This window comes from Indicator indicator, chromosome 16 (genome assembly GCF_027791375.1).
Source record: "Indicator indicator isolate 239-I01 chromosome 16, UM_Iind_1.1, whole genome shotgun sequence".
Lineage (NCBI taxonomy): Eukaryota > Metazoa > Chordata > Aves > Piciformes > Indicatoridae > Indicator > Indicator indicator.
The window spans coordinates 2,859,080-2,884,287 of record NC_072025.1 but is presented as its reverse complement, the minus strand read 5'-3'; positions in this window follow the sequence as shown (position 1 = coordinate 2,884,287).

Below are 25,208 nucleotides of genomic sequence, written 5' to 3'. Positions count from 1 at the left end.
CTCTGCAGCATCCTCCTCCCCACCAGCAGAGCCACAGCTCCCTCCCAGCTTGTTGCCACCCCAATTCCCTGCCTCCAACCCCTCAGCCTGTCCTCCTTGCAAAGATCTGGAAGGGTTGGGTGGAAGAGGAGGGTTAGGGAGGGGAAAAAATAATCTGGGGGGGAGGGTGTCTAGAATCAGAGCTTTCCCACCCCCCAGTGTCCCCCAAGGCTGCTGCAAGGGTGTCCTGCACCCCCAAGGACAAGACTCATGGAAGGGAAGGTCCAGGCACACTGCTGGTGTTGTGTGGCAGGAGGAAGAAGCAAGCAGCAGAGAAGGTGACCTGTGGCTTCTGTCTCCTCGTGGGGCTGTCTGCTGAGCTAGCTGGGAGGAAACCTCCTTGGTGGGCAGCTCCACACACCTGGAGAGGGTCCTCACAGAATCACAGAGTGTTAGGGGCTGGAAGGGACCTCCAAAGCTCATCCAGTCCAACCCCCCTGCCAGAGCAGGGGCACCCAGGGCAGGGCACACAGGAACACAGCCAGGTGGGGTTGGAATATCTCCAGAGAGGGAGACTCCACAACCCCCCTGGGCAGCCTGTGCCAGAGCTCTGTCACCCTCACAGGGAAAAAAAAAAAATTCCTCCTGTTTCCATGGAACTTCCTCTGCCTCACCTTCCACCACTGCCCCTTGTGCTGGCATTGGGCATCACCCAGCAGAGCCTGGCTCCAGCCTCTGGGCACTCTCCCTGCACATCTTTGTCACCAGCAATGAGGTCACCTCTCAGGCTCCTCAAAGCTGCAGAGCCCTCAGCTCCCTCAGGCTCTCCTCCTAAGGGAGATGTTCCACTCCCCTCGTGATTTTTGTGGCTTCCACCCTTCCCAAGCACTTTCTGCACCTTCATCTCCAACATCAGTTTCATTCAAGCTGGGAAGAAATAAAAAACTCAATGAAGAAGTGCAGCAGCAATGTCCTTCCTCAGCCATCTCAGCTGTGACCTGTCAGGGACTGCATTCATGCAGCATTCCCTGGGGGATGTTCTGCTCCTGGCATGCTGAGAAGCAAGAGCATGACCTTGGCTCCTTGCAATCAAAGATTCATCAGGGAATGCAGGTTCCTGCAGCTGGGGCAGGGCAATCCCAGGCACTGATATAGGCTGGGCAGGGACTGGCTGGAGAGCAGCCCTGAGGAAAAGGCCTTGGGGGGTGCTGGGGGATGAGAAGCTCAGCAGGAGCCAGCAGTGAGCACTTGCAGCCCAGAGATCTTGCTACCCCAGATACAGGAGGGCTGAGGATGAGCTGTGCCCTTATTGTCCATTCATTTCTGTTCTCCTCCTTCCCTGGGCCAGGAGAGCTTTGCCAGATATTCATAGAATCATGGAATGGTCAGGGTTGGAAGGGAGCTCAAGGCTCAGCCAGTCCCAACCCCCTGCCATGGGCAGGGACACCTCACACCACAGCAGGTTGCTCACAGCCACCTCCAGCCTGGCTGCAAAAACCTCCAGGGATGAGGCTTCCACCACCTCCCTGGGCAACCTCTGCCAGTCTCTCACCAACCTCATGGGGAAGAATTTCTTCCTAACATCCAATCTGAATCTCCCCACTTCTAGTTTTGCTCCATTCCCCCAGTCCTGTCACTCCCTGACACCCTCAAAAGTCCCTCCCCAGCTTTCTTGGAGCCCCCTTCAGATCCTGGAAGGCCACAAGAAGGTCTCCTCAGAGCCTTCTCCTCTCCAGACTGCACAACCCCAACTCTCTCAGGCTGTCCTCATAGCAGAGCAGCTCCAGCCCTCTGCTCATCCTCGTGGCCCTTCTCTGGACACCTTCCAGCACCTCCAGCTCCTTCCTGGAACAGAGGCTCCAGAACTGGACCCAGAGCTCCAGGTGTGGTCTCAGCAGAGTGGAGCAGAGGGGCAGAATCCCCTCCCTGGCCCTGCTGGCCACACTTCTCCTGCTGCAGCCCAGGTTCTGCTTGGCTCTCTGGGCTGCAAGTGCTCACTGCTGGCTCCTGCTGAGCTTCTCGTCCCCCAGCACCCCCAAGGCCTTTTCTTCAGGGCTGCTCTCCAGCCCTGCCCAGCTAGAAGGAGATGTCCCCAGTGCTGGATGTGACTTTGTGGGGACTCAAATGATCATGCAGACCTGGAGGAGGACAGCCAGAGTTCCCAAGGACCAAAGGAAAAGAGGCAAAATGGTGCCAGGCATGGCAAGCATGGCTCACAAAGCAGGAGGAGAGGGTGGAAAAGAGGAGTCAGAGAGCCAGAGAAGCCTCCAAGTTCATTGCCTCACCTTGCAGCATCACAGCTAGCCAGCCAGCCCAGAGAGAAGATGCTCCTCCAGGCCAGGAAAGCAGTCAGGGACTGGGAAGAGAGCAGAACAACTGCCCTCAGCTTGGCTCAACCAGCTCCAAAGCACCACCCAGCAGCAATTCAATCATTGGCAGGTTGCTCTCAGCCCAGTTGGGAGACTCTGGCAGCTGGGGAATATTTGATTGCTTGGGGGTGAGCTGGAAAATTCCAGGTGGAGGAAGTGTGGGGGGAGGCAAAGGAGAACAAACCAGCCCTGAGCTGATCTACCTGGTTTTTGCTGGTTGGAATTCAGAGCTGAGGTTACAGCCAGGACAGGTTTCCTAGCTAAATAAGCCATGAGCCTCTTCTCCTTGTAACCAGGCAACCTGCAGACATGTGGGTGGAGGACACCAATGGGTGCTTAAATTGGCTATTAGAACCTTTCTTTACTGCTGGACCAGGGCTGTCCTCCTCTTTTGAGGAAGAAAAGGAGGTTTTCTTTGCCAAGCTGAGAGGATCCAGGCTCCTGCCTTCTCTAGCCAAGCCCCACAAGAAAAGGAAATAAAGGAAGGAAAGAGGTCTTGGATGTCTCCATCCTTCCCCAAGCAGCAGATCAAGGGGGCTGGGAAGATTTAACACTCTCAGATCAGCAGTGAGTGAGATGGGAACAGGAAAGAATCACCTGGAGCAGCCTGATTTTTGCCAGCCTTGGCAGACACAGAGCCATTAAACTCTCAGAGAATCAGAGAATGGTCCAGGCTGGAAGGGACCTCCAAAGCTCATCCAGTCCATCCCCACCCCATGCAGTCAGCAGGGACATCCCCAACTAGATCAGGCTGCCCACAGCCCTGTTGAGCCTCACCTTGAATATCTCCAGGGATGGAGCCTCAACCACCTCCCTGGACAACCTGTTCCAGTGTTCCACCACCCTGCTGGTGCAGGACTTGTTCCTCACATCCAATCTCAATCTGCTCTGCTCTAGTTTGAAGCCATTGCCCCTGGTCCTGTCCCTGCAGGCCTTTGCAAACTCTCTCTCTATCCTTGTAGCCCCCTTCAGGTCCTGGCAGGCTGCTCTTAGGTCTCCCTGGAGCTTCCTCTTCTCCAGGCTGAACACCCCCAGCTCCCTCAGCCTGTCCTCACAGCAGAGCTGCTCCAACCCCCTGAGCATTTCCATGGCCTCCTCTGGACCCTCTCCATCAGGTCCATGTCCTTCCTGTGCTGAGGGCTCCAGACCTGCACACAGTACTGCAGGTGAGGTCTGAGCAGAGCAGAGCACAGTGTCAGAATCACCTCTCTGGCTCTGCTGCCAACACTGCTTTGGCTGCAGCCCAGGCTGGGATTTGCCTTCTGTGCTGCAAGCTCACACTGCCTGCTCCTCTCCAGCTTCTCCCCCACCAGCACCCCCAAGCCCTTTGAAGCTGGAGTTTTGGTGCCCTCCACCTCTTTGAACACATCCCACTGAGCTTTGCTCCCTCTGCAGGAGGTCTCCTCCCAGGGATGTCATCACCACTGCCCCCCTGGGAGCTGCCAGCTCCCTGCCCCCACCTGTAAAGAGCATTTTCTCAGGCTGCTGGAGGCTGAAGGAACTCCTGAGCAGATGCTGGCAAGGTTTCCTGCCTCTGCCCCGTGGCAGGAGCTGCTTTGCATCCCTCTGTCCTCACAGCAGAGCTGCTCCATTACCCCTCATATCCATCACATCCCACATCTTTACCATCACCACCTTACCCATACCATACCATCACCATCCACACCCAAAAAACAACAATTCTATATTCCACCCCCCCATTCACCCCCCCACACCCTCATATTCCTTAAAACCAAATACCAACACCCTTACCACTTCCCCCCTCATATCCCCCCTACACTCATCATTCTTCCCCTCACATCCAAACCATCCGCCCCCAAAACTAAGCTTTAGTCTCCTCGCTAAATCTCTCTATTGTTTCCTTTCCCTCTCCATAGAGTTGATACACTACCCCTCTCCAATGTCCCTTGCAGATTCAAGAACCCCTCCGTTTACTTCTTCTTGTCATCCCAACCCTCGCATATACAACCTATAGGTCCACTCGCTCCACACGCTCTCTTGTGATCCTCGAAACCCTAGACATTTTTGTATCCTCAATGTATTCAAACTACAATAATTTTGTAAGTCACTAATATTTCCACTCACCTCCTATTCTCACACTCACCGTGATACTCAGCATTCCTCACAGAACACCTGACACTCCTATCATTGTCTTCTCTCCCACCCCCCGCATCCCCCCATAAATCTTACTACAAAATACTGCACCGCATACCCTTACCCCTCGCCATCCACCCCCGCCTTGTCCCTTTGTTTCCCGCCCCAATTCTACCTCTTTACCCCATTACCCCCCCTTCTCAACCCCCTACATCCTCGCCCTAAATCGTTAACCTAACACCCGCCCTCCCCCACAACTAGTTCAATCTCCTCGCATACCCCCTCCCCGCCCCTCCCCCCCCCTCTCTCAACCACTCATCTTTTCATTATCCCTATTCCTTACCCCCCCCCCTACACACTGTCACATCATAGACTTACCTTGTACGCCTACCATCCAAATGCGCCAACTGTTCCTCCCACCCTGAGAGTTGACATTTAGTGCCTATTAATAGACTACACCCTCACAACTGAAACGTCCCTAAATCCACCCCCCCCCCCCCCCCCCTCTCCCACCCCCCAGAGCCCAATATAACAACCATCCACAACTTTACACATTTTCTCCCAGCATATATAGAATCCCTAATTACTGTGTCATTAGCACTCTACCTCTCTCTGTTTCATTACTTCTTCATAAGTCATCTTCCACGCCCCCCCTCCCATTTGTCTCCTCTGTGCGTCACTAACCTCATTGTCCCCGCCACTCTCGCCTTATGTCAAGTCCCACCATGCCCGACATGTTAGATCTGACCCTTTAATAGAGATTACTGTTCCTCATTCCCCATTCTGACGCCACCCTCCCACACTAAGAAGCCTTTTTCATGTAAGGTGTACCTGCTATACAGTCGCCGCCCATGCATCCTCCACAGTGTGTGATTCCACCTTCGCCACCCCGTTTCTTAAGAATTCTACCTTATCACCCCCCTTCTGGTCTCGTGTCAATGTATTTCAAAATGTCCTTGCCATAACAACCCCCCCCGCAATAATTAAAATTCCCTCAACTCTAGATAGTATATAACATGCTTCTCCCCTCCTCCTTTCTCTCTACTCGCGGTTAACAGTGTCCATCTCTCAAGCAGCCAATGTTGTATATCAAAAGACTCCCCCTCTCCCACACCCCACCCCTGTGTTGCCCCTCAATCTGTATGTGTTTGTGTGATGTGTCCCTCGCACCTCGCCTCTTCGCGCCTCTCTGCTCTACTCGCATCACACTTCCCACTTTCATACACTCAGTTTTATGTGATATACTCACTTTGCATTTTACCCCGCCCCGTTCCATATGTAATACTTCTGTGTGAATCTCCGTCACACCCATCCTCACATTCACAATCCCGTGTGTTCACTACCCGAACGCCGTACCGCCTTGCATCCCCCCCTACCCTTCCGCTGATAATTTGCCACTCTTATAGATAGATGCATCTAAACCATGCATCTACCATGCAGTGTACTTTTGTTTTTTTATACATGTGTTCCTTCCTATACCCGATCGTTGTTGTCCACACAACACCTCGCAGAACATTCCCAATCCCCCATGTACACCGCCCGCTACCGTGCTTAATAATGCCCATAGATATCCTTAAATTACATAATCTTTCTGCTAGTTCTTTTCTCATGTCACTTCACTCTGTGTGTTGTACGCTTATCTCTATACCCCAACGTACACAAAGTGTGTGACTTACCATCTCTACTCACCTTATTTATTTTCCCCTCATGTCTTCCTCGAATACCTGTTTACCTATTGTAACTCGCAGATACACACCTCCTCTCACGCACACCTGAGTGAACCCTGTCATCATTAACTGATTTATATGTGTTTTCCCACAGTTCCCACCTCCACCTATTCTTTCATCATCTCCTCCCCCTTTAATATATTGTATGGCCCACCACACTCTGTCTGCGTTATATTTCAGCAGACCTCTCCTCCTAGTCCCTGAATTTGCCCTGTCATTTGAACATTACTACCATTGAGTGTAGAGTCATCTGCCACTGTCTCACTCACAATTATCTATTACCACCTGTTAATATATTTCCTCTATTGCTCGCTCCCCTTGTTGTCTATCCATAGTTACTTTGTGTGTTTCTATAGTTTTTAACGCACCTCGTTCTTAACACCTCCGCTACCATCTAGTGTGTGTGCCCTGCTGTATGATATTGCCATAATTCCTTATTACCATCTGTTATCCCCCATTATTCTTTTGCTTGAGAAAATCTCATACTCTTTTGTGGTGATCTAGAGCTCTCGCGTTAATGTATAGTGACTCGATCTTTTAGTCCCCCATGACCCATCGTTCTCGCACAAGAGTGAGTCAATTGCCTTACGTTTTATAGATCGAGACACCGAGCGCAGTATTACATGGCAGAAATGCATGCTCGCGAATGCTGATTGCTTGCGCCTCAGAAGCAGATTGACGTGGAGAGGTCCATGAGCATTAGCTCTCAGGCACTACCTCTTGGCAGAAAGATATGTAACTTCTTTCATAAATGAGCTCGCTACGTAGCTAGCGATTTCTTTATCATCAGTCTGAATTCTAGCTCATGCGATTAAAGAGTGTTACTCTATTGACTGTAGTCCACGCGAACCTCTCCTAGATGCTTACGGCAGCCTATGCGTAGGATAATCTGGTTACGATCGTGTCTGATTGGGATCTTCTGTATCAGCTAGAGATCACGTGTTGTACACCGACTCGCTCTCCTTCATCTACTAGAGATAAGTGTGTGTACACGCCCTTCATGTGATCTTCAGCTGTCTGCGCGTGTTTTATATCAAGGACGGATAGGAATTGCGCATAGATTGTCGCCTTATGCCAACTCAGAGATCTGAGCATGGTCTATTGATTTAGGCACCAGGGATGGAGATGCTGATGGCACCAGGGATGGAGATGCTGATGGCACCAGGGATGAAGCCAGGGCAGGTTCCAGTGATTCAAATGGGCATGGCCATGGGATGCCCTCTTCAAAGAGAAAGTCCTTACCAACCCCAACCAAGCATCCCTGCATGCTGATGGGGAAACCCTGCCAGGTCAGCTACTCAAGGGGGACATTTGGAGGAGGGATGGGGGCAGAGCCACACTCAGAAGACCTCCTGGGGCCCTCCAGTGTCTGCAGGCAAGCTGGGGGGTAGGGGAGGAGGGCTGCAGGTTTGGTGAAGGTCCTGCACCTGCAGCAGCTTTCAAAGCTTTCATTTCCTCCCACCTGGCCTCCCCCTTTCAGTGCCATCCTCCTGTTTATCCACTCTGTTTGGTTTGCTTCTGCAGAGACCTTTCTGGGACACTTTTCAACCTTCTGGCTCTGTTTATCTTCCACCCTTGCTAGGGAGAGGGGAGAAAAAAAACCACAACCCAACCTCCAGGCAGGCAATCTGCTGCACAGTCCACCTTCCTTCCCCCCTTCTTGCTGACCTCTTCTTGTCTCTGTTCTTTATTTTGGTTTTTTTTTTTTTTTTTTCCCTCCCCTCATTCTCTTCTCCCTTCAGCTGCTCTAATAACAACCTTTAGCAGACCTGCTCCAGGCTTGGGGCAGAGGGGCTGGAAGGTGCCCATCAGAGAAAGACCTGGGGGTACTCAGCACCTCATCCACCCCACCTCCAGGGATGGTGGCTCCGGCATTGCCCTGGGCAGCCTCTTCCAGTGCCTGAGCACCTTTTCAGTGAAGGATTGCTCCTAATATCCAACCAAAGGGTCCTCTGCATCCTCTGGGGAGCTGAGCAGGGAGGAGCAGTCAGAAAATGATGGCCTGAGGCCAATGGGATGAGGTTCAACAAGGCCAAGGGCTGGGGGCTGCCTTTGGGTCAGGACAGCCCCATGAATGCTGCAGGCTTGGGGCAGAGGGGCTGGCCGGTGCCCAGCAGAGGAAGACCTGGGGGTGCTGGTCACAGCTGGCTAAAGATGAGCCAGGGTGTGCCCAGGTGGCCAAGAAGGCCACCAGCATCCTGGCCTGGGGCAGCAACAGTGTGACCAGCAGGAGCAGGGCAGGGGTTGTCCCTCTGTGCCCAGCATTGGGGAGGCCACAGCTGGAGTGTTGGGTTCAGGTTTGGAGTCCTCACTCCAAGAAGGATATTGAGGGGCTGGAGCAGGAAGGACATGGACCTGATGGAGCAGGTCCAGAGGAGGCCAGGAGAATGCTCAGGGGGTTGGAGCAGCTCTGCTGTGAGGACAGAGGGATGCAAAGCAGCTCCTGCCATGGGGCAGAGGCAGGAAACCTTGCCAGCATCTGCTCAGGAGTTCCTTCAGCCTCCAGCAGCCTGAGAAAATGCTCTTTACAGGTGGGGGCAGGGAGCTGGCAGCTCCCAGGGGGGCAGTGGTGATGACATCCCTGGGAGGAGACCTCCTGCAGAGGGAGCAAAGCTCAGTGGGATGTGTTCAAAGAGGTGGAGGGGACCTTAAGGGAAGAGATGGCTTCACATTCCTGCAGCCCTGGAGGACAACCTGCCTGCCTTTGGGCCCCTTCAACTCTGCAGCATCCCAAACCCAGTGAACACCAGGCTGAACAGTGCCTTGTGTGTGTGTGTGGAGGCGGGAAACAAACCAAACAACCCCCAGATCAGTGGTGGTGATGCAAGGCAGAGGAGCTGCTTTTTGCTCAGACCAATTTCCCCCCCACCCCCTTCACTTCCTCTTGTTGTTTCTGACAGCCCAGGGATCAAACTTCTTCCACTCCTTCCTTATTCTGTGAATTATTTGGCTGCCAAGAGGGGTTTGCTGTTGAGAAGTCGACAGCTCCCTTCAAAGGGTTTCAGAAAGAGTAACAGAGAGGAAAAAAAGACCAAATAACATCAACAACAAAAAAACAACCACAAAAAGTAGATCTCTAAAGAATGGATGAAGCATGAACCTCTCTGCTCCTGGCTGCTTCCAGCCCAGGGATGCAGCTTGCACCTCAAGCAAGGCATGGAGGTCCCAAAGCAACCCCACCCCCACCCCAAAACCCTAGGTGGGGAGCAGGAGAGCAGATCCCAACCCCCAGAGGAGGATCCTCCTCCTCCTTCCAAGGCTATCTTCCATCCCAGGGCTCTGCAAAAAACAAACTCACAAGAGCTGAGCCTTGCCAGAGCCTGGTTGGGAAGGGATGGTGCCAGGTGCTGAGGGTCTCCCTGGGCACCTGCTCCCCAAGAGCTGATCTCATCTGGGGACTGGGGGAGGGGGACTGTAAACAAGCCCCCAGACAAGAGACACCAACTGCCTCTTAGTGCTGGAATAGAAGAATTCAGAAGCAGTCCCTGGATTGGTGTCCCCTGCAGAGGAAGGGCTCTGGGGGGCTTTAGTGATGCCCTGAAGGGTCACACAGGTAGGGGGTGGGAGTTGGGGGGAAGCTGCTCCCCCTCAGCAGCAGCTGGTCCAGGGGACTGCCCAAAGCTGGGGGAGCTGGGCCCAGAGAGTGGTGGTGAATGGTGCCACAGCCAGCTGGCAGCCAGGCACTGGTGGTGTCCCCCAGGGAGCAGTGCTGGGCCCCATCCTGTTCAATATCTTTATTGCTGAGCTGGATGAGGGGATTGAGTGCATCAGCAGTAAAGTTTGCAGGTGACACCAAGCTGGGAGCAGGTGTGGGTCTGTTGGAGGGTAGGAGGGCAATGCAGAGGGCCCTTGCCAGGCTGAATGGGTGGGCAGAGTCCAACAGGATGGCATCCAACAGGTCCAAGTGCCAGATTCTGCACTTTGGCCACAACAACCTCATGCAGTGCTCCAGGCTGGGGTTGGAGTGGCTGGAGGGCAGCCAGGCAGAGAGGGACCTGGGGCTGCTGGTTGAACATGAGCCAGCAGTGTGCCCAGGTGGCCAAGAAGGCCAATGGCATCCTGGCCTGGGTCAGGAAGAGTGTGACCAGCAGGAGCAGGGAACTCATCCTGCCCTGTGCTCAGCACTGGTTAGACCACACCTGGAGCCCTGAGTCCAGTTCTGGGCTCCTCAATTTGAGAAGGACTTTGAGATGCTGGAAGGTGTCCAGAGAAGGGCAATGAGGCTGAGGAGGGGTCTGGAGCACAGCCCTGTGAGGAGAGGCTGAGGGAGCTGGGGGTGTTCAGCCTGGAGAAGAGGAGGCTCAGGGCAGACCTCATTGCTGTCTACAACTCCCTGAAGGGAGGTTGCAGCCAGGTGGGGGTTGGGCTCTGCTCCCAGGCACCCAGCACCAGAACAAGAGGACACAGTCTCAAGCTGTGCCAGGGGAAGTTCAGGCTGGAGGTGAGGAGAAAGTTCTTCCCAGAAAGAGTAATTGGCCATGGGATGTGCTGCCCAGGGAGGTGGTGGAGTCACCATCCCTGGAGGTGTTCACAACAAGCTTGGATGTGGCCCTTGGAGCCAGGGTTGAGTTGTCAGGAGGGGTTAGGGGTTAGGTAACAGGTTGGATTTGGTGACCTCTGAGGTCTTTCCCAACCTGCTTGATCCTCTGATTCTGTGACTTAGAATCCCAGAGTCCAACCATTAACCCCCCACTACCCAGCCCACCCCTGACCTGTGTCCCTCAGCACCACATCTACACAACTTTGAACTTCCTCTGGAGAGGGTAGCTTCACCCCTGGGGCCCTGGGCAGCCTGTCCCAGACCTTGCCAAGCTTTTCCTGGGCCTGTGGCTTCTCTTTGGCCATCTGTCTGTCTGCCCAGCCTTGGCAGGTGTGCTGGAGCAGTGAGAAGCCCTCCCCAAGGGCAAAGAGAGAGCAAAGAGACTCAGCCACCAGCAGCCATCTGGCCAGCAAGAGAGGTGGCACCAGCTCCCCAGGCTGCCCCCACAGCTGGGGCTGTTCCCTCTGCCTGCCAAGTGGGTCCCCAGCCCTCCAGCAGCCACAGATTATCCAAATTCCAAGGGCATGGAGAGGAAAGGAAGGGTGGGGGGGAGAGAAGGGGAAAAAAAAGAGAGTGAGAAATCCCTGATGCATTTATTAAAGATCATTTTGGTCACAGCAGAAAATTTCTGGCAGCTCCAGCCCCATCATCTGAGCAGCTGCCATGTGGCCTCCAACCCTTCCCCCCTGCTGGAAGGCAGCCTGGAAATGAGCTGGCCCCAGTGCCAGGAGTCCTAACCCAGAGAATGGGAGGAGATTTGTTCCTTGAAATCCAAGCCAGGGAGCATCCTGCCTGATTTCTTTTTGTGTGTGTGGGGAAAATGATGCTCAGAGGGGGAGTGAAGCCCTTGGCACCCCAGAAGGGGCATCAGGGAGGAGCAAGAGGAAAAGCAGGATGCCTGCTGCAGTCCTAGCAGGGTGGAAAGCTGGAGGAAGCAGCATCTGCTGCATGGTCCCTTCAAAGGAGGACAGCAACAGTGGGAGAGGATCATTTCTCTCTCATCCCTACCATCTGTCCAGCCTGGCCTCCTGCTGCACCCCACTGGAGAAGAAACCATCAAGGCAGAGTCCTAGGGGGATGCCCAAATGCTTCCCAGTGCTTCAAGGCATCCTGCTCAGCAAAGCCACGTTTGCTGCTGGCACCAAGCTGTGTGGTGCAGCAGGCAGGCTGGAGGGAAGGGATCCATCCAGAGGGACCTGGACAGGCTGGAGGGAAGGGATCCATCCTGAGGGACCTGGACAGGCTGGAGAGCTGGGCACAAGCCAACCTCAGGAGGTTCCACAAGACCAAGGGCAAGGTCCTGCAGCTGGGTCAGGGCAATCCCAAGCACAGCTACAGGCTGGGCAGGGACTGGCTGGAGAGCAGCCCTGAGGAGAGGGACTTGGGGGTGCTGGGGGATGAGAAGCTCAGCAGGAGCCAGCAGTGAGCACTTGCAGCCCAGAGAGCCAAGCAGAGCCTGGGCTGCAGCAAGAGAAGTGTGGCCAGCAGGGCCAGGGAGGGGATTCTGCCCCTCTGCTCCACTCTGCTGAGACCACACCTGGAGCTCTGGGTCCAGTTCTGGAGCCTCTGTTCCAGGAAGGAGCTGGAGGTGCTGGAAGGTGTCCAGAGAAGGGCCATGAGGATGAGCAGAGGGCTGGAGCTGCTCTGCTATGAGGACAGCCTGAGAGAGTTGGGGTTGTGCAGTCTGGAGAAGAGAAGGCTCCCAGGAGACCTTCTTGTGGCCTTCCAGTATCTGAAGGGGGCTACAAGAAAGCTGGGGAGGGACTTTTGAGGGTGTCAGGGAGTGACAGGACTGGGGGGAATGGAACAAAGCTGGAAGTGGGGAGATTCAGAATGGGTGTGAGGAAGAAATTCTTCCCCATGAGAGTGGTGAGAGCCTGGCAGAGGTTGCCCAGGGAGGTGGTGGAAGCCTCATCCCTGGAGGTTTTTGCAGCCAGGCTGGAGGTGGCTGTGAGCAACCTGCTGTGGTGTGAGGTGTCCCTGCCCATGGCAGGGGGGTTGGGACTGGCTGAGCCTTGAGCTCCCTTCCAACCCTGACAATTCTATGACTCTATGAAGGCTACAAAAAAGGACCTGTGCTAAGCCAGAGTCTCTCATTGGTACCTTCCTGGGGGGCTGGAAGGGTTGGGGTCCACCTGTCTAAGCCCACGGTGGCACAGGGGCTATCTGTGGGCACCAGGCACCACCTCAGAGCTGGCTCAGCCCTGCCTGATGTGGGCAACATCCTCCTGCTCTATCCCCAGGACCTGCCAACTTCCAGCAGCAATGCAGGAGTCTGCCACCAGCTGGCTGGAACTGTGTCCCTTTCAGCCACCAAGCTCCCTGGCTCCTCTGCTGGCCATGTGTGGCTCTCAGGAGAGGACATTTCAGGGACCCCAGGAGTCTGAAGCAGGCTGGGGGCTGAGCTGATGTCTCAGCGAAGGGACACGTTGGGTGGTGTGCAGCGAGGTGGATGCTCCTTGGCACCAGGAGGGGCAGGAAACCACCTCCCAGGGGGAGAGAGAGCTGCAGCCGAGGAAAACGATGGAGAGAAGCTGAGATGCCTCTTGCAGGGTAGCAGACACTCGAGTCCTCCTCCCTGCCTCCCTCCTTCACCTCCACCTCCCGAAAACCCGATTTAGAAGTCACAGCTTTGCCAGGCTGCATTCCCAAGCAGGGAGGGAGGAGGGGGATGAAAGGGGGGGATGGGGAGGAGCAGTTTCCTCTCCTTCGAACACTTCAAAGGTGCTGCCGCTCTGAGAGCGTCCTGCCCGCGGAGGAAAGCACAGGAAACGGCTTCGCCGCGGTGGGGAAGATGAGGAGGGGATGGAGACGGGGAGAACTGCGCAGAAAGAGAAGGACAGCGCAAATAGGGGTGAGGGTTTGGGTGTATGGGGTTGTGTGAGGAAGGTAAGGGAGGGGAGGGGGGGTGCAAATATGAATGAAAATGCTGTGAAATTGAAATAATGAATGAATCAGATGAGAATGAAGAGTTGGAGAGAGGGGGGGGGGGGGGGGTATGTTAGTTTGTGTTTGTGTACAGGGGTTCTATCAAGGGAGAATTGGGGGTGGTGTGGGAGGGAGGTGAGGAAGCAGAGAAGGCGACCCCGCGAGCGAGTGAGACGAAACGAAGCGACATGAACAGACGGAAGGTAGCAGAGAGCGAAGAGAGAAGAGGAAGTCGTAAGGGAGCCGAGTGAAGAGAAGAGCAGAGAAGGAAGAAGGAAAATGAAGTGAAGAGAAGAGAAAGCAGATAGCAGAAAATGAAGACAGTAGAAGGCAAAGAGAAGGAGAAGAGTACACGCGAATTGAGAGAAGCTACGTAGCCGAGCAGGCCGTTGGAGAGAAGGGCCGCGCCGCCGCGCCTAAGACGCCGAAGTAATCTGACGCGCAGCGCCGCTTCTTCCTCTCCTCTCCTTCCTCTTCCTTCCTCTCCTCTCCTCTCCTCTCCTCTCCTCCACTCCTCTCCTCCTCCCCTCCCCTCCTCCCCTCCCCTCCCCTCTCCTCTCCCTCTCCTCCTCCCCTCCCACAAGAAGGTCTCCTCAGAGCCTTCTCTTCTCCAGACTGCACAACCCCAACTCTCTCAGGCTGTCTCCAGAGCACAGCAGCTCCAGCCCTCTGCTCATCCTCATGGCTTTCTCTGGACACCTTCCAGCACCTCCAGATCCTTCTTGTAATAGAAGCTCCAGAACTGGACACAGAGTTCCAGGTGGGGTCTCAGCAGAGCAGAGGGGCAGAATCCCCTCCCTGGCCCTGCTGGCATTTAGCAGATACTTGAGGGATTGGGAGGTGCTGAGTTTGCAGCAGATGATGTTTAAATCTGCATCCTGCAACCTGGAGGAAGGCAGTGGAAAGGCAGAGGTGGCTTCTGCAAGCAAGTCATAGAACCAAGAAGGCTGGAAGAGACCTCAAAGGTCATCGAGTCCAAAGTCTGTGCTGCTTGTTTAAGACATTTGAGTGCTGTGGGCATGGGTTGGCCTCAGGTGGATCCTGTTGGCCATGATAAATGCCAACCAGCTGGTGAAACCATCTTCAAACCCATTTTGACCCTGAGACCAAGAGGCTTTAAGCCAGCAGCCAGCAAGCTGGGCACTGAAGGCTTCTGGAAAGGTGTCCTTTGCTCACCAAGAAGGGTTTGGAGTAGGGTTTGTCACTTTGATCTGCTGAGACTTCACCTGGAGTGCTGTGTGCAGGTCTGGAGCCCACAACACAGGAAGGACATGGACCTGATGGAGAGGGTCCAGAGGAGGCCATGGAAATGCTCAGGGGGTTGGAGCAGCTCTGCTGTGAGGACAGGCTGAGGGAGCTGGGGGTGTTCAGCCTGGAGAAGAGGAAGCTCCAGGGAGACCTCATAGCAGCCTGCCAGGACCTGAAGGGGGCTACAGGAAGGATGGAGAGAGACTGTTTGCAAAGGCCTGCAGGGACAGGGACAATGGCTTCAAACTAGAGCAGAGCAGATTGAGATTGGATGTGAGGAGCAAGTTGTGCACCATGAGGGTGGTGAAACACTGGCACAGGTTGTCCAGGGAGGTGGTTGAGGCTCCATCCCTGGATATATTCAAGGTGAGGCTCAACAGGGCTGTGGGCAACCTGATCCAGTGGAGGATGTCCCTGCTGACTGCAGGGGGGTTGGACTGGCTGAGCTTTGGGGGTCCCTTCCAACCCAGACCATTCTGTGGTTCTCTGATGCTATGCCCTATGGTTCTGTGGTTCTCTGATTCTCTGATTCTTGGTTCTTTGATTCTCTCATTCTATGGTTCTGTGGTTCTTTGATTCTCTGGTTCTCTGATTCTCTGATTCTATTGTTCTATGGTTCTATGGTTCTATGATTCAGCTGCTACAAACTCTCTGCCAAAGGTGATCCAACCTCTCTTCCTGAGATCTCCTCAAGCCTTTATGGGATTTCTAAACCTCAATAGGTGTCTTAGAGGCATTAAGATGAAAAAAAAAAAAGGAGTGAGGAATAAAAACACTCAGTGGGAAGTTGCTGAAGACATCTGCCCATGCTGGTGTCTCTTTACAGTGGCCCTCTAGCTGCCTCCATAAACACAGCTGAGCTGAGCTGCAGCAGAGGGCTCTCAACTGCATTGAAAGGCCTCCATAGAACCACAGACTCATAGAATTGTTTGGGTTGGGGAAGGCCTCTAAGCTCCTTGAGTCCAACCATCAACCCAACCCCTCCATGGCCATCAAACCATGGCCATCAAACCATGGCCCCATGTGCCATGGCCACAGGTTTCTTGCACACCTCCAGGGATGGGGACTCCACCACCTCTCTGGGCAGCCTGTGAGCTTCCCTTCAACAGAAGAGCTTGAAAAGGTCTCAACCATTCAGCCCTCAAGCTGTGTCAACTACCCAACAGCCCCAGGGCTGGAGACAGCCTTGGCCACCTCCAACCCACCCAACCAAAGGGAGTTGGGTAGAAGCCTTGCAGGGAGACTGAGCAGTGACATTAAGGGCTGCTGGGTTTGCTGTTTGCTAAAAAAGAAAGGGAAGAGGGGGAAATTAGAAAGGAAAAAACCCCTCAAACTAATTTATCCTCTTTCTGATCTTGCTCTGGATAAACACATCAATTATTGATACAACCAGAGAAGAAAGCAGCCTCCAAACACCTCCCAGTGCATCAAACTCGTGGGAGAGGAGGAGGTTTCCATCCATCAACACTCCCTGGAAGGCAAGAAACTAAAAGCAAGTCTCCATCTGGAGGAGAAAGCAAAAGGGAAGAGAGGGAAGACCACCCAAAGTCCACATAGACTGGAGGTGCTGCAGAGCTAGGAGTAGAACCATGGAATCAAAGAAAGGTTTGGGTTGGAAGGGACCTCCAAAGGTCACCCAGTCCAACCCCCTCTGCAGTCAGCAGGGACAGCCTCCACCAGATCAGGTTGCCCAGAGCCTCACCTTGAGTTTCTCCAGGGATGGGACCTCAACTACCTCCCTGGGCAACCTGTTCCAGTGTTCCACTGTCCTCCTGTTAGGTCCTGTGAGCCTCACTGCTGGCCATGACTGAGGGAGGGGTGAAATGTCCCCACCATGGGGACATGTGGGTGAAGGAGGTCATCCTCCCTCTCTGCTCTGCTCTGCTGAGACCACATCTGGAGCTCTGGGTCCAGTTCTGGAGCCTCTGTTCCAGGAAGGATCTGGAGGTGCTGGAAGGTGTCCAGAGAAGGGCCACGAGGATGAGCAGAGGGCTGGAGCTGCTCTGCTCTGGAGACAGACTGAGAGAGTTGGGGTTGTGCAGTCTGGAGAAGAGAAGGCTCCCAGGAGACCTTCTTGTGGCCTTCCAGGATCTGAAGGGGGCTCCAAGAAAGCTGGGGAGGGACTTTTGAGGGTGTCAGGGAGTGATAGGACTGGGGGGAATGGAGCAAAACTAAAGTGGGGAGATTCAGATTGGATGTTAGGAAGAAATTCTTCCCCAGGAGGGTGGTGAGAGACTGGCAGAGGTTGCCCAGGGAGGTGGTGGAAGCCTCATCCCTGGAGGTTTTTGCAGCCAGGCTGGATGTGGCTGTGAGCAACCTGCTGTGGTGTGAGGTGTCCCTGCCCATGGCAGGGGGTTGGAACTGGCTGAGCCTTGAGCTCCCTTCCAACCCTGACAGTTCTGTGATTCTAAGCACCATATCTACATGGCTTTTAACACACCTGACTCAATCAGCTCCCTGGGCAGCCTGTTCCAATGCCTGGCAACCCTACCAGTGAAATAATTTTTTCCTGCTGTCCAGCCTGAACGTCCCCTGGTGCAACTTGAGGCCATTCCCTCTTGTTCCATCAGTAGTTAACCTGGGAGAAGCTACCCACAAGAACCTGTCTTAGAAGAGGTTCTTTCACCCTCCCCAGGAGGATAGAAGCACTAAGCTGGGCTAGCAGAGGAGACAACATCCTGGTGGACATCAATTGCTGCATGGGTCAGCAATGTGCCCTGGTGGCCAGGAAGGCCAATGGGGTCCTGGGGTGCTTTTAGAGGAGTGTGGCCAGCAGAGCCAGGGAGGTTCTCCTCCCTCTCTGCTCTGCCCTGCTGAGACCTCACCTGGAATACTGCATCCAGCTCTGGGCTCCCCAGTTCAGGAGGGACAGGGATCTGCTGGAGAGAGTCCAAGGGAAGGCTCCAAGGATGCTGCAGGGACTGGAGCAGTGCCTGGGGAGGAGAGGCTGAGAGCCCTGGGGCTGGTTAGGCTGGAGAGGAGAAGGCTGAGAGGGATCTGATCAATGTCTATCAATAGCTGAGGGCTGGGGGTCAAGAGGGAGGGGACAGACTGTGCTCACTTTTGCCCTGGGATAGGACAAGGGGCAATGCACAGAAACTCCAGCACAGGAGGTTCCACCTCAACATGAGGAGGAACTTCTTCACTGTGAGGGTCCCAGAGCACTGGAACAGGCTGCCCAGAGAGGTTGTGGAGTCTCCTTCTCTGGAGACATTCAAGCCCCATCTGGATGTGTTCCTGTGTGACCTGTGCTGGATTCTGTGATCCTGCCCTGGCAAGGGGGGGGTTGGACTTGAGGATCTCCAGAGGTCCCTTCCAACCCCTAACATCCTGTGAGCCTGTGAACATCCTGCTCTGGGCTGACCAGCCTGGCTTCCAGAAGGTTAAACACCCTCAGGCTGGTGGGAACAAGAGCCCAGCACAAAATTGAGATGCACTGAGAAGAAAATTAATCAAGGGCACCATGGGATGTGGTGTGAAGAAATCCTTTAACTGCCTGCCTGCCAACCTTGCAGCCTGCTGCTGGTCAAAGAGCACTGAGCTGCTCCTTGATAAATGAGCATTTGACCTGGTCTCTGCTGCTGAGAGCTGCTGGGAAGTGCTACCTGCCAGGAATGCCAGGATGGCTCTGAGTCATGCTGGCAGCAGCAAGAAGTGGAGGAGGGACAGGGCTTGGAATCAATCCCATGTGATGTTTGCAACCCCACTGAGACAGAAGGAAGTTTTGCTTCCTTCCCCAAGCCCATGCAGTGTTGTCTCTCCAGGGCTTCACCCTTCTCCTTGTCACTGCTGTTCCTCACCTCCCCAAACCCACAACAAACACAACTGATCCAACCCCTCACTGATGCTGACTTTCCTTTCAATGCTCTCTTCCAGAGGATTGGTGCTCCTGACTTAGGAGGAGTTCAAAGAGGAGCTCAAGGGCAGTCTCAAAGAGGAGGTCTTGGAGGTGCCACTTGGTGACAAACTCCCCAGGAGCCAGCAGTGGTCCCTGGCAGCCCAGCAGGCAGCTGTGTGCTGAGCTGCATCCAAAGCAGGGAGAGCAGCAGCACAGGGAGGGGATTCTGCCCCTCTGCTCTGCTCTGACCCCACCTGCACAAGAAGGACCTGGAGCTGCTAGAGAGGGTCCAGAGGAGGGCCACAAAGATGATCAGAGGGCTGCAGAACCTCCTCTATGTGGACAGGCTGAGAGAATCGGGGATGTTCAGCCTGGAGAAGAGAAGGCTCTAGGGAGACCTCACAGCAGCCTTCCAGTACCTGAAGGGCCTCCAGGAGAGCTGGGGAGGGAATTTTGACAAGGGCTGGGAGTGCCAGGATGAGGGACAATGGCTTTGAGCTGGAAGAGAGGAGACTGAGACTGAAGATGAGGAAGAAATTCTTGGCAGTGAGGGTGGAGAGACACTGGAACAGGTTGCCCAAGAGAGGTTGTGGATGACCTCTCCCTGGAGGTGTTCAGGGCTAGGCTGGATGAGGCCTGGAGCAACCTGGGCTGGTGGGAGGTGTCCCTGCTCTTTAAGGTCCCTTCCAACCCACCCCATACCATCAGGGCCAGGGAGGGGATTCTGCCCCTCTGCTCCACTCTGCTCAGACCACACCTGGAGCTCTGGGTCCAGTTCTGGAGCCTCTGTTCCAGGAAGGCTCTGGAGGTGCTGGAAGGTGTCCAGAGAAGGGCCAGGAGGATGAGCAGAGGGCTGGAGCTGCTCTGCTATGAGGACAGACTGAGAGAGTTGGGGTTGTGCAGTCTGGAGAAGAGAAGGCTCCCAGGAGACTTTTTTGTGGCCTTCCAGGATCTGCAGGGGGCTCCAAGAAAGCTGGGGAGGGACTTTTGAGGGTGTCAGGGGAGAAATGAAAAAAAAGTAGACGTGGGGAGATTCAGATTGGATGTTAGGAAGAAATTCTTCCCCATGAGGGTGGTGAGAGACTGGCAGAGGTTGCCCAGGGAGGTGGTGGAAGCCTCATGCCTGGAGGTTTTTGCAGCCAGGCTGGATGTGGCTGTGAGCAACCTGCTGTAGTGTGAGGTGTCCCTGCCCATGGCAGGGGGGTTGGGACTGGCTGAGCCTTGAGGGGGTGATGGAATCCTGCAAGGGTTGATGAGGGAATCCTGCAAGGGGTGGTGATGGAATCCTGCAAGGGGTGGTGATAGAATCCTGCAAGGGATGGTGATAGAATCCTGCAAGGGATGGTGATAGAATCCTGCAAGGGGTGGTGATGGAATCCTGCAAGGGATGGTGATGGAATCCTGCAAGGGATGGTGATAGAATCCTGCAAGGGATGGTGATAGAATCCTGCAAGGGGTGGTGATGGAATCCTGCAAGGGATGGTGATGGAATCCTGCAAGGGAAGGTGATAGAATCCTGCAAGGGGTGGTGATGGAATCCTGCAAGGGGTGGTGATGGAATCCTGCAAGGGATGGTGATGGAATCCTGCAAGGGAAGGTGATAGAATCCTGCAAGGGATGGTGATAGAATCCTGCAAGGGAAGGTGATAGAATCCTGCAAGGGAAGGTGATGGAATCCTGCAAGGGATGGTGATAGAATCCTGCAAGGGATGGTGATAGAATCCTGCAAGGGATGGTGATGGAATCCTGCAAGGGATGGTGATGGAATCCTGCAAGGGATGGTGATGGAATCCTGCAAGGGATGGTGATAGAATCCTGCAAGGGATGGTGATGGAATCCTGCAAGGGGTGGTGATGGAATCCTGCAAGGGATGGTGATGGAATCCTGCAAGGGGTGGTGATAGAATCCTGCAAGGGGTGGTGATGGAATCCTGCAAGGGATGGTGATGGAATCCTGCAAGGAATGGTGATAGAATCCTGCAAGGGATGGTGATAGAATCCTGCAAGGGAAGGTGATAGAATCCTGCAAGGGAAGGTGATGGAATCCTGCAAGGGATGGTGATAGAATCCTGCAAGGGATGGTGATAGAATCCTGCAAGGGATGGTGATGGAATCCTGCAAGGGATGGTGATGGAATCCTGCAAGGGATGGTGATGGAATCCTGCAAGGGATGGTGATAGAATCCTGCAAGGGATGGTGATGGAATCCTGCAAGGGGTGGTGATGGAATCCTGCAAGGGATGGTGATGGAATCCTGCAAGGGGTGGTGATGGAATCCTGCAAGGGATGGTGATGGAATCCTGCAAGGGATGGTGATGGAATCCTGCAAGGGATGGTGATAGAATCCTGCAAGGGATGGTGATAGAATCCTGCAAGGGATGGTGATGGAATCCTGCAAGGGAGGTGATGGAATCCTGCAAGGGATGGTGATAGAATCCTGCAAGGGATGGTGATGGAATCCTGCAAGGGATGGTGATGGAATCCTGCAAGGGATGGTGATAGAATCCTGCAAGGGATGGTGATAGAATCCTGCAAGGGAAGGTGATGGAATCCTGCAAGGGATGGTGATAGAATCCTGCAAGGGGTGATGATGGAATCCTGCAAGGGATGGTGATGGAATCCTGCAAGGGGTGATAGAATCCTGCAAGGGATGGTGATGGAATCCTGCAAGGGGTGTGATGGAATCCTGAACTGTTCCTGGTGTCCCTAAATGTCTGAATCCTGAATGATCTGATGTCCAACCTGAACTGTTCCTGATGTCCAACCTGAACTGTTCCTGGTGTCCAACCTAAACTGTTCCTGATATCCAACCTGAACTGATCCTGATGTCCAACCTGAACTGTTCCTGATGTCCAACCTGAACTGTTCCTGATGTCTAACCTGAACTGTTCCTGATATCCAACCTAAACTCTTCCTGATATCCAACCTAAACCTGCCCTGGTACAACTTGAGGCCATTTCCTCTCATCCAGTCCCTTGTGACTGGGGAGAAGAGACCAAACCCCCCAGGCTGGACCTGGCTCCAGCCTCCTTTCAGGGAGTTGTAGAGAGCTCTCCCCTTAGCCTCCTTTTCTTCAGCCTAAACCACCCCAGTCCCCTCAGCAGCCCTCCTCAGAGGACTTGTGCTGTGCTGGATGCAGAGCAAGGATTGGGAAGCATGTTCCCAGTGGGGCCTATCACCTTCCCACAGGGTTGCAGCATGCAAGCAGGCATCTTTTAGGCTCATCTCAAGCAAAACCACCTGGAGTTCGCTGGAGGGTTGGAGGGTGGGGGGAAAAAATCCTTTCTTCCTAACACAAACCTTCAGGAGCTGGAAAATGCAAAGGGAGCAGAGGCTGCTTCAGGTGGGACACAACCAGCCCTGGGGTGGGGAGCTCAGCACCCTGGAACAGCACCCAGATCAAGGCAGGGGGAGGCTGCAAAGGCAAGGGAGCTACCCTGCAATGGGATCTCTGCAGAGTGATTGAGCAAACAGCCTGGGGAAGGCTTCAGCTGCAGCCTTCCTCACGTGGTGTGTGAGGCTTGATGACAGCAGAGTGGGGAGGGGGGGTCCCCAAAAGCACTGCCTGCCCTGGAGGGCACTGCTGGCACCTGCCAGGGAGGGAGCAGAGCTTCTGAAAGAGACCCTGAGGCTAAAGCATCAGCAGTGCCAGATGAAAACCTTCCTTCCCCCCCTCCCCACCTCCAAAATCCACCTGCCAGGGATTTGCTCTGAACAGATCTCCTCCATCAGGGTTTGTACCTCCAGCAAGTGTGCCCAAACACCACCGGGGGGATGCTGGGGTGGGGGGGGGGAAGGAATGGGTCAGAGCATTACAGGCAGGGCCCAACTGTGCCCAGAGCCCCCTCTCCGTGGAGGGGGGGGCAAGGGGAGTGGGGGGAGGGGGGTTCAGGAGCAGAGGAGGGGGTGTGGAGCTGGAGGTATATTTAGGTTCCTCAGGGGTGGGAAGGAAGGAGGGGGAGGTGAGGAGGTGGGGGAAGGGGAAGGGGGGAGGGTGGCTGCATGCATGAGTCAGAGGAGCACCCAATTGCTTCTTCCTCCCCTCCCCCTCCCCCCTCCCCCCCCCCCCCCCCCCCAGACCCAGCCTCAGGGACATCCCCCCACCCCCTGTGACATCCTTCACCCCCCACCGTGGGGAAGGTGTCCCTGAGGATGGACCTCGGGGTGGGGGAGGGGGTGGGCTGTGAGAGGAGGAGGAGGAGGAGGAGGAGGAGGATGCAGTTGGGTGTAGCTGCAGGACAGGATTGCTCCTGGGGAGTCAGAGCCACCACTGGCACCTTCTCTGCCAGGGAACAGGGCAGGGGTTGGAGCATCTTGAAGGTCTTTACTAATAAGGGTTGGGGGAGAGCCTGGAAGGGGGTCCCCGGGGGAAGGGGGTGCCCGGGGGAAGGGGGTGCCCAAGGGAAGGGGGTGCCCAGAGAAGCTGGGGGACACCTCATCCTTGGGATCAAGACCAGGCTGGATCAGGCTTTGAGGGACCTGTGGCAGGGAGAGGATGGTTAAAGCCCCTCCTGTGATCTGTGCTCCATGCTTCTCCCAGGCAGTCACCTCCATGGAATTCCCTCCCACAGAGCATCACCAGCCCGTGGCAAAGGGCAGGGGATGGGCTGCAAGGTGGTCCTGGTTTGCCCTGCTGGCATCACAGCTACAACCTCCAGAGATGCAAGCTGCTTGCCTCTGGGCAACCTCCTGCAGCCTGCAAAAGCTCATGGAGATGCCTTGGAGGGTTCCTTGGTTCTTCCTTTCCATCTCCAAGTGCAAAAGAACCTCCTGCACCCTTCAAAAGCTCATGGAGATGCCTTGGAGGGTTCCTTGGTTCTTCCTTTCCATCTCCAAGTGCAGAACAACCTCCTGCACCCTTCAAAGGCTCATAGAGATGCCTACAGAAGGTCTTTGGTGCTTACCTTCCATCTCCAAGTGCAAAGTAACCTCCTGCACCCTTCAAAGGCTCATGGAGATGCCTTGGGGGTTTCTTGGTTCTTACTTTCCATCTCCAAGTGCAGGACAACCTCCTGCACCCTTCAAAAGCTCATGGAGATGCCTTGGGGGATTTCTTGGTTCTTGGGAAGCAGCTCTGTGGAGAAGGAGCCAGCAATAGGTTCTCGTGGCCAAGAAGGTCAGTGATCTCCCGGGGTGCATTAAGAAGGCTGTGGCCAGTAGGTTGAGGGAGGTTCTCCTGCCCCTCTACACTGCCCTAGTGAGGCCACAGCTGGAGTTCTGGACTGCTGGAGAGAGTCCAGGAGAGGCTACAAAGCTGCTGAGGGGCCTGGAGCAGCTCTGTGAGGAGGGTAGCAGCACTGAGAGGACTTGGGGCTGTGCAGCCTGGAGAAGAGAAGCCCCAGAAGGATCTGAGCAATGCTCAGCAAGAGCTAAAAGGTGGGAGGGGAGCAAGAGGCTGGGGCCAGACTCTTGTCAGTGGTGCCCAGGGTCAGGACAAGGGCCAAGAGGCACAGTCTAGAATCCAGGAGGCTCCATCTGAAGAGGAGGAGAAACTTGCTGGAGGCCTGGAGCAGGCTGCCCAGAGAGGTTGTGGAGCCTCCTTCTCTGGAGAGATCCAACCCTGCCGGCAGTTGTGCTGCTGGGCAAGCTGCTGTGGGTGCCCTGCTTTAGCTGGACTGGATGATCTCCAGAGGTCCTCTTCCATTCCTTACCATGCTAGGACTCTGGGATTCTGTTTCCTGGAGGATTCTCTTGCTCCACTGCAGGGCAACCTCCTCCCTGACCCTGCAGTCCTCCATCCCAGCTCTGCCCACTCTGCCCCAGGTTAATCCAACACTGCTCCCATGGAGGAGCCCACAAAACCCAGCAGCTAGCTAGAGTTTCCCACTCCCCAAACTAACAAGCAGTGGAGGGTGACTCCAGGATTGCCAACCCACCCTCCAAACTCAACCCACCCTTGGGAGCTGCCACCTTGGACCTCCCATCCCAGGGGCTGCTGATAAGCAGCCACAGGAGGATGCCCACATCCAGCCTGCTCCCCCCTCACACCTGAGCACTTTCCCAAAGTCCTGAGATGCTCAGATAAAGTCCCTGGGACACCACTAGAGATGATTGGAGACCTCAGGAACCTTTCCCACACTCCCAACACCTCCCACCCACCCTTGGCCAGCTGCCTTTCCAGGTGGCTTGGGGCATCAGGCAGGGTGATGACGCTCTTTGCATCATTCAAAGGGGGACTTCAATTTTTGAAGAGCTTCTGTTGGCAGCAGTAGAGATCAAAAGCCTCCAGCAGCAGCAGTCTGCAGCAGACAAACCTGAGCTGGTTGGGGATTTGCAAACATTGCTTTGATGTTGCTGCACTTGCAACAATGCTGAGTGCTCCCCCAGGGTCCCTTATTCCTTGGGGTCCTGCCAGCTACCTGCAGGCATGCAGCTACAGCTCACAGGATGTTAGGGGTTGGAAGGAACCTCTGGAGATCTTCCAGTCCAACCCGCCTGCCAGAGCAGGAGCAGAGAATCCAGCACAGGTCACACAGGAACACATCCA